The sequence below is a fragment of the Apium graveolens genome, chromosome 11 (assembly GCF_009905375.1).
Source record: "Apium graveolens cultivar Ventura chromosome 11, ASM990537v1, whole genome shotgun sequence".
NCBI lineage: Eukaryota > Viridiplantae > Streptophyta > Magnoliopsida > Apiales > Apiaceae > Apium > Apium graveolens.
In genome coordinates, this window is record NC_133657.1 from 18,168,804 (window position 1) to 18,178,064 (window position 9,261).

General features: G+C 35.1%; 1 long non-coding RNA gene across 3 annotated transcripts; it reads left to right on the forward strand.

Moving 5' to 3' along the window:
- Positions 1–2,815: 2,815 nt before the first annotated feature.
- LOC141698282 (uncharacterized) lies at positions 2,816–7,462 on the forward strand. 3 transcript variants are annotated; one of them, XR_012565041.1, is made up of 5 exons: positions 2,816–3,019; positions 4,098–4,291; positions 6,010–6,258; positions 6,630–6,725; positions 6,834–7,462. It is a non-coding gene; the product is annotated as an uncharacterized LOC141698282 (long non-coding RNA). The 3 variants fall into 3 exon arrangements; XR_012565040.1 differs by having other exon boundaries at positions 6,630–7,462; XR_012565042.1 differs by lacking the exon at positions 4,098–4,291 and having other exon boundaries at positions 6,630–7,462.
- The last annotated feature ends 1,799 nt before the right edge of the window (positions 7,463–9,261 follow it).

A 9,261-nucleotide genomic window follows, 5' to 3' on the forward strand; every position in this document is an offset into this window, starting at 1 on the left:
TAAATTATCAGTAATTTATTTAATTAATGGACATATGATATTTTAAACATGGGGAATTTAATAAGCAAATAATATTGGAACCGAATTAATTAAATTACGGTATTAGGAAAGGTAGCGCAAATATTAATTCTTTAGTGGATTGAATTAATATTTAATTACATTGGGCTAGGCTCAAGATGTAATTAGAAGGCCCAACCTAATTATCCATGGTCCCTATTGTAGCCTATATATATTCTTATTCTCTTCTTGCTTGGCAATTGTGTGAAAACATATTGTAGCCAACAAGGAGCAAGAAGAGAGGATAACTTGAGAAGACGGAGGCCACACTTCGCTCAAGGGAATTTGGGAATACAATAGAAGAACGTGGAATCAACCATTAACAAGGTAATCCTCTTTTCGTAATCTTTATCATAAAAAGTAGTAACACCCTAAGGCCGTGGTTCCCAACAGTGAACTCTGGTTATAATAGATTATAAGCTACGGAATTATGGTTAATTACCAACCAAGCAAGATCCATTTAAAGAAAGAATTCTAGAGTAGAAAAGAAAGAGTGAATGTCACTAAGATTGCTGGGAAGTGGATAAAGGAATTGGAAAAGTTAGAAATTGAGAACAGGTTTCGATCTGGCTTCTAGATTATACTGATACTTACTTTGTTGTTAGATATCAAAGGTGGTATTAATATAGATGATTGATGTTGACTTCAATATGGAATATTGTGAGCATCAAAGTTTATGTTAATATCTAATTTGATATGACAATAAAATGAGTATTAATACCAAGAGGTCAAGTTTGAATAAAGTTATGATTCATGCCATTTCAAATTAATATATTTTCTTTCAGATAGTAAAAGATTCTCGCGGTGAGTATATTTGATAGTGATTGAAAAGAAATTGGGATATTTAGTTAAGTGGTAAGTTAAATGCAATTGTTGAAATTTTTCCTTTAAGTTTAAACTTTTGAATAGATGTAAGACATTTCGAAGCATAAGACGTCATGAGCTCAGTATATCGGCCGCAGATGAATGAAAAGTACAGGAGACCGATTAAAGATTCTTGAATACGATTGAAAAAATGATCATAGGTCAGGATAATCGAACAGAAAGAGACATGGTAAGTAAAATAGAACAGCTAGGGAAAATAGGAGGCGTTCATGACCGGAAATTATTAGAATTGAAAAGAAAAGAAGGCTAGTATAAAGTTAAGTTAGTCTTGTGAAAGAGTAGGATAAATAGTACAATTGTGAATGAGTTGGTCTTGTTGTCACACGTATAACGAGTTCATAAGATCTTTATAGGTGTATGACCAGGAAGAGTAATTTAGCTCCATATGTATGAAATGGAGATGTGAGTCGGGTTACGTGAGTAACTGATAGATTAGATGCCGGTAAGAGACCGTTGAGTTGTGATTAAAGTGATGAAACCTGAGAAATTATAAGAGAGATACTTGGAAAATATCATGGTATGTTCCTTAGCATGATTCTGAGGACAGAATCCTTTTAAGGGGGGAAGGATGTAACGTTCGAGAAATATTATATAATTATTTTTATCAATAAATAATTATTATGTGATTTTTATGTGATTTTTGGTGAATTATTTGATAATTGATATTAATATTTGGATGTTTATTTCTGATAAAAATTTAGATATTTTAATATTTAATTATCAAGAATAAAATATAGATAATTTTGGTAATTTTTGGATTGTTGTGTGATTTTATGAGAATTTATACAATTAATAATGATTATCTTACATAATTATAAAATTTCTTATTAGTATCAGAAATTGTCCCACTTCAACCGTTTTTGCGTCTTTACAACTCGAAACTCTTCCGAAAACTCCTTTCTAACCTAATCTGGTAATTCTGAACACATTTCATGTTTTGACTTTTTCGATCCGGGGTATGGTTTGATCCGTACGAGTCCCGGTGTGAAATTTTCGATACGCTAATCATTCTTATAGACCGATAAAACCCGTATTCTCGAAAGACAGAATAATGTTACTTTATTTTTATAGAAAGTGTTTTATAAGAGGCCCTGGTTTGATAATTATCCAAATCTGGTATTAAAATTATATCATTATATAGTTACTTAGAGACTAAGTAACCTATTTTCGGATTCAATATGTAAACGTAATTATGGGATTAATAAGTAACTAAAATATGTGATGGTTTTGTCAGTGATGTGTTGTTGTATTAGTAATTGTTGTGATTTGTTGGATGCAAAGAGTAATTTTATAATTAATTATCGAGCTGTATGAATTTAATTTATTTTTAAAGTGATTTTATTAAATATTTATTCTTATAAATGCTAAAATTGTTTCTTAAATTATTTTTATTATTTTATAATTTTATTTATTATTTTTAGGAATTTATAAAATATAGAAATTAATATTTTATTGAATATCCATCTTTAAATGATTTTCTGATTTCATTTAATTATAAAATCAGTATTTAATTCCAGAATGTCTCAAAAAAATCATGAAAATTTTATTTTATTAAGTTTGGAAGATTTCAAGTATTTTAAAATTATTTCGGAAATATCTGACTTTTGTTTAACCGCACGTTTGTTCGTTAAAATGTAAAATGCGGATATAATGAACAATTCCAAAAATGATTTAAACATTAGAATTTTTTTATTTTATCAGCTTTTATTTACTTCGAGAAATTTAAAACTATTTCGTATTTATTCCGATGTATTTATATCCGCAAAATGTATCGTTAAATTTATAATGTGATGTTAGATTCGAGTTTTAAGTAATTAGGCCACGTGTCAATTAATAGACACCCGGATACAAATTAAGCTTTGAGCGTGTCGTGTTCTTTCTTCCCTAATATTTCGCCGACTCAATCTCCTTTGTCTCTCTCAATCTCTCATCCCTCGATCTCCACCGACTCTCTCTCAAATCTCTTTCGTCTCTCTCTCTCTTACTCTTTCTTTCGTCTTTTTCTTCTCTGTTTTCTTCCCCTTCCTCTTTGTTTCCGTTTCTTCTCCCGGCGTTACTCGTCCCGTCACCACTTCTGGTACTTTCTCCGGCTGTTTCTTCTTGTTCGATTTTGGCTTTGCCTTAATTGGTATATATATATATATGTATAAGTGTGTGTATTGTGTTTGTGTGTGTGTTTAATTTGTGTGTGTGTGTGTGTGTTTAATTTGTGTGTGTGTGTGCAAGTGTTTGTGTGTGTGTGTTGTGACGGCGCATGGCCGTGTGTGTGCAGTGGTGTGTGGTTTTTGTTGGGCTCCTTGTTGGGCTGATTCTGTTTGCAGTTGGGCCTTGCTATTGGATTTTATTGTTGGGCTTTTGTTGAGCCCAGGGCGTGCAGTGGACTAGATTGTTATAATCTTTAATTTTAATTTCCTTTTTCTGCAGGGAACTAATTGGTCGAATAAATTATTTGAGAAAATTTTGTAAAATAAATTCATTCGTGCGGGAAATTATTAAAATTAATCGGTGGGATTCGTATGGAAACCCGAATTTATCGGGTACCGACAAATTTTACTGCCGTCGGCGATGAGCTTCGGCGAGCTGACGGTGGACGATGATGATTAATTCTGAGTCCTAAATTATAAATAAATAAAAATAGTTGTAAAATAAATTTCGAAACAAAAACGAATGATAATAATTAATAATTGAATTTGTATCAGTGATTGGGATTGGTACATTGGTTGTGATTTGGATGATTGCATTGCGTTGTGATTGTTGATTGTGATTGACGTCGAATTGATTCGACGGGTAGGCCGATAAACAAAGGAGACGCTGCCCAATTTTCAGGAAATTAATTCCAAAAATATGGGAACGTAACCTATAATTATCGGAGACGTCGAATAAACATATATAATTATATTATATGAACTTAATTGTGGTTGAGAAAAGATAATTTATAAATAATCGATTACCCTATTTTTTTAAAATGACGAGTATACGTATTTTCAGAAAATAAATACCGAACCGAGTTTTGAAGGTGCAAGCCATAATTGCTATGTGTATTTCAATAATACCAATAAATACGAGACGGGATATGAAACCGTATGGGTAGAAATGATAGAGATTTGATGTTAAGCTTAAGCGATTCTCTAAATTAGGGTATTTCAACCCTGTAGGTCCTAAACAGAAAACCCGAGATTTGACGTTGAACTGGGAATGATGTAGTGATTAGACATTGAGATTAACAAAGTTTCAATCGAAGGGCCTGAATGTTTGGATCGTATCCAAAATGGGATAGTAGTTTGACGTTAAAGCTGAACGTTCAAGTCGAACCAAAGTCAACCAGTAATAACGATCAAAGCTTATTGAGGCAAGTATTCCTGAACTTTCTTTTAAAATACTGTAAATATTTCTTCGTTCCTATTTTAAGTTCAGAATAGTTAAATATTTTACATTTCCCTGCAATTACTCTTATTATGCATGTTCTTTTCATTATTGTTCCTATATTATCGATTGTTCTCTTGAGCAAATACCCATTCTTTCGGGTTATTTGTGAATCCTGAATTGGAATGTTTTGAATTCAAAATGATTTGACATCAAAATACTCCACGGGATTGATAATGATGTCTGGGATTAAGTGTTCTTAATCATAAGGACCGGGATATAACCGGATCTTTGAGATAGGTCGTAGAGCCTGGGTACCCGACTGAATCTATACAGGTAGCTATAGATCTGCACTGTATCCTGGCTGATCAGCAGGATATAGGTGCAAACTAGTGTCCAGTCTAATTTGTTGTTGATCTCTATTAACGACATTCTTTCACTAAAAGTTTTATGATTCCAAAACCGTACAAAACCCTGATTCAGGAGATGAATCGGGGAATCGCTTGTCACTTTTGGATTTATGATTAAAGGCTGGTGACAACCAATGTTTATTCGCTTAACTCACTCAAATAAATAGATTTGTTTAAAATTGGTTAAAGATTTCTCCGGAAATTTTCTTCTGATATTAATGCTTGAAACTCAAATTATATATACTTGCTGGGCATTTTTGGCTCACTCTTGCTTTGTAAAGTCTTATTTCTTCTAGAAGCATAATAAAAGTGAATAACTTTTGATAGACAGCAGAAGTTAGAGGGATCTCCGCTGCGAGAGGACGAAGATGTTAGAAAAATGAGACAAGAACATTAGCATAAAGGTATTTACACTTGCATGGTAATTGTGGTGAATTGTAGAAGGTTAGATTCTTGTTTCATACCATAACCTGTAAACAATCCGGATTTTAAGGGGTCAATTGAATATTATTTTATTTTATGTAAATATTGTTTCGTGACACCAAATCTTGACCCTGGATTTGGGTTGTTACAGTATCTTTCTTTGATAGATTCAACATTCCCAAGGTAGATCAAGCCAGAAATAGGGAGCTGGGAACTTTCCGAAGTGGAACGTGTACCAGGAAAGTTTTTCCCCTATTCTAAGTTGAGAATAGTGAATTGCTTTTAAATTTCCATGGCAGCTATATCCTGATAACTCTTGTTCATAAACACTGATACACAACTGTTGTTCTTTATTCACAATTCGTTTCGATTCCTGATTTCTCCTAATTCATTGAATTCTCTATTCATATTCTAACAGTTATTTACACACATATACATATACTCTGATATATTCCGATATTGGGATACATCGAAAGCATACCGATTGTTCCGGATGCTGAGCTATGGACTTGATGATTATGATGCGGGCTGGGTATGAACCGGACCCTTAATTATTAGGCCATAGTACCTGGGTACCCTATATGTTGGTGGGTCTATGCAGTTTGGTATAGATCCGCGCTATATCATGACTAATCAGCATGTTATAATGCATATGTTGGTTTTGTGTCCAGTCTAATTTATTTGGTACTCGCTGATAGTGGCCCTCATTATTCCCTGCAGAAATATGTGAATACTCAAGCAATCATATTACTGGTTCATTTAACTTTTTCCCTTTATACTATATATATATATATATATATATATATAGTGTAGGCTTATTGAGCAATTTTGGCTCACCTCTATTATTATTGTTATTCACCTTGTTTTTCAGGTAAAGTCGAGAATGAAACCCATCCGTACCCGAGTGGTCAAGAAGCGGGTCAGACGGCGGGACCCTCTGGCACCAAGGATGCTAATTCCAATTCCAGAAGAGAGTTTTGAGATGCCCGAGCAGACGTAACAGGAATAGTTGTAGATATTGTTTGAATAAAAGAAACTTAGATTAATATTTATATAGATAACTGGTTTGTAGTAAAGAAGGTTTGTAAGACAGTTTATTTGGGTTGTTGTAATAAAGATGGTAAGTTGTTCTTATTTTCACACTTTAACCTTAAAAGATCCTAAGTAGTAGTATCAAGGGGTTGTTTTATATATATATATATATATATATATATATATATATATATATATATATATATTATTGTACAGGTTTAGCAAGGTAGTTAGTGGCAGATTGCCCCAAATCTATAGCCCGGATTTGGAGGGTGTTACAGTTGGCATCAAAGCTTTGGTTTTTGTCCCTGAAACAAGAACATTAATGTTAAGAGTAGATAGGAAGATCACATAAGATAGGGATAATGATATTAGGGTTTTTCTAGTTTCTTAGATTATGAAATTGTAAGTTCTAGGAATTGGAAATGACCTTTTCTTGTGTTATGAATATTTTTTCAGATGGCTTCATCTTCGTCTGAGAGGACTGCGTCTGGACAAGCTATACCACCAGTTTCTATGCCACCAGCAGCCCCTGTAGACCCACCAGTTCTAGAGGTACCTGATCCTATAGACTTTTTCCTATATTTTGAGCCGGAGATACCTCAGTTACCACCTCTCGAGTTTCCGATGCTCGAGATACTTGACCTGATTGATTTTCCACAGTTGGATGAGTTAGAAGTACCCTTTCAGCAGCCAGAGCCAGACATACCAGTGCAGCAGCCAGAGCCAGAGATTCCATTTCAGCAGCCAGATGTACATCTAGATCCTCAGCTGATTGAGCCATAGATTCCACCGGTGTTATTCCCAGCTCCCCTAGCTATCTATGCCCCAGTGCCAGGGATTTACCATTTTCTACCTTCTGAGTTTATGGATGAGCAGGTTATTGATCAGCCGGTGCCTTTACCTTCCCGAGGATCACAGACAGACCTTAGAGAGCCGCGGACAGTGCCGTACCATCAGTATTCTGGGATGAGAGAGGATATTAAGATGTAGAGGGCTTAGTGCAGTGAGATCCTTGGTTTGTTTGAGAACCGAGAGTATGGTCCCGTGACGGCCTTGCAGCCATATTATGTTATGAGAGAGAGAGGCTCAGGAAGATTTATCGAGCCGCTTCACAGGAGTTTGGAGAGCTAAGACAGGAGGACATTCGTACCGACGCAGTGTACTATCGGGCCATAAGATTGATGGAGACAGTTTTATATTCGATCCGATATGAGATAGACCATGTGCCACCAGGTTTTTGAGATCAGCCAGTCAGTCATATGTGTTGTACTAGATGTGACATATGTAGATAGAGGCAACATAGTATAGTGTGATTAGGCTTGTATGTGTGTAGTATCTACTTTTGATATGTAGTAGCAGTAGCTATGACAGATCGGATGTAGACCCTTTTGTATCAAGCACTAACACCTGGAACTGGTGTCATATATATATATAATAAAAAATCAACTTTTTCTTTTATTTTAAATTTCAGTCTTTATAGCATTTATATTCACTTTACTGTTTATGGTTTCTCCATATCTCAAGTTCTGATTTATTTAAAATAATGTTTACCATCTATTATCTTAAATTTCAAAATTATTTCAAATGATTTTAGTTCCGAACTGTTTTAATTTCTCGTTTTGATATCTGTCACATTGTTTTTTTCCATTATCAATTGTTTAAATTCCCTGTCTTAATACCATACAAATTCTTCCATATCTCTTGTTACCTATTTAGTAAATTATTATTAAAAGAACCATTTGTTTTATTATCAGAAATATGGCACCAAAACAAAAGACCAGAACTTAGTCATCCAATGATAATACCGAAGGCCAAAACAACAATAACCACCTCATGGACCAAATATTTTACCTAATGCAACACCAAATGGTGATGATGCAGTAGCAAATGCAGCAACAGCAACAACAGTTCCAATAACAGATGTTACATCAGCCACCTCGTCCTGAGCCACAAGCACCACCAGTTGTACCTGTTATTACTTTCAAACAGTTTCAGTTGGTAAAACCTCCAGAATTTGAAGGTACAACAGATCCTACTAAGACAAGGGCCTGGTTGAAAGAGATAGAGAAAACATTCACATTGGTTAAAGTGGAAGCAAATAAGAAGACGCATTTTGCTAGTTATTTCTTGAAAGGGGAAGCTAACTACTGGTTGGAGTCCAAGAAAGCGCTAGAAGGCAACGGTGTCGTAACTTGGGATAGATTCACCGAGTTTTTTCTGGAAAAGTATTTTCCCCGCTATATGAAGAACCAGATGGAAATTAAGTTCCTGGAATTAAAGCAAGGGAATTTGTCATTCACTGAATATGAAGCCAAGTTTACTGAATTGGCTAGGATTGTTCCAGAGCAGGTAGATACAGATGAGAAGCGGGCTAAGAGATTCTAACAGGGATTGAAGCCATAGATTCATAGCATATTGGCAGTATTTGAATTGACAACTTACACGGACGTGGTTCAGAAAGCTATGATCATTGAAGGGGAAAGTGAGGCGTCCCAAAAGGAAAAAGGACAAGGAAATTTTCAGAATCGTTCCAACAAGAGGCCGGGATATCAAGCCCGGAAAAATGCAAATTTTAGAAGGACAGAACAAGGCAATCAGAGGACGGTAACCGACTCCAAGCCCCAAATCAACAAAGAATCATCAGACCACCAATACCCGATTGCAGAACATGTGGAAAGAAACATACAGGGATCTGTAATAAATCGAATTTCACGTGTTTTAAGTACAAGCAGAAAGGACACTACTATGGGGAATGCCCAACAGGGAAGACAGAGGTCACTTGTTTCCAATGCGAAAGAAAGAGACATATTACTAAGGACTATAGAATAGCAACAATGGTAGCCAATATTCCAAGGGTTTTGGCATTACCTCCACCACCACAGCAGAATCAGCCTAGGGTAAAGACCTTTAATATGTCAATGAAAGAAGTTGTGCAGAGTCCGAACATGGTTGTAACACCCCCAAATCCGGGGTCGGGGATCCACGTTGTCACGAGTTCCATTTCCCTTATCAATACTTAATCTTAACAGTCAACCAACTACTGCGTACTGTGACCCCACAATATACACACACACACCACAAGTTATAG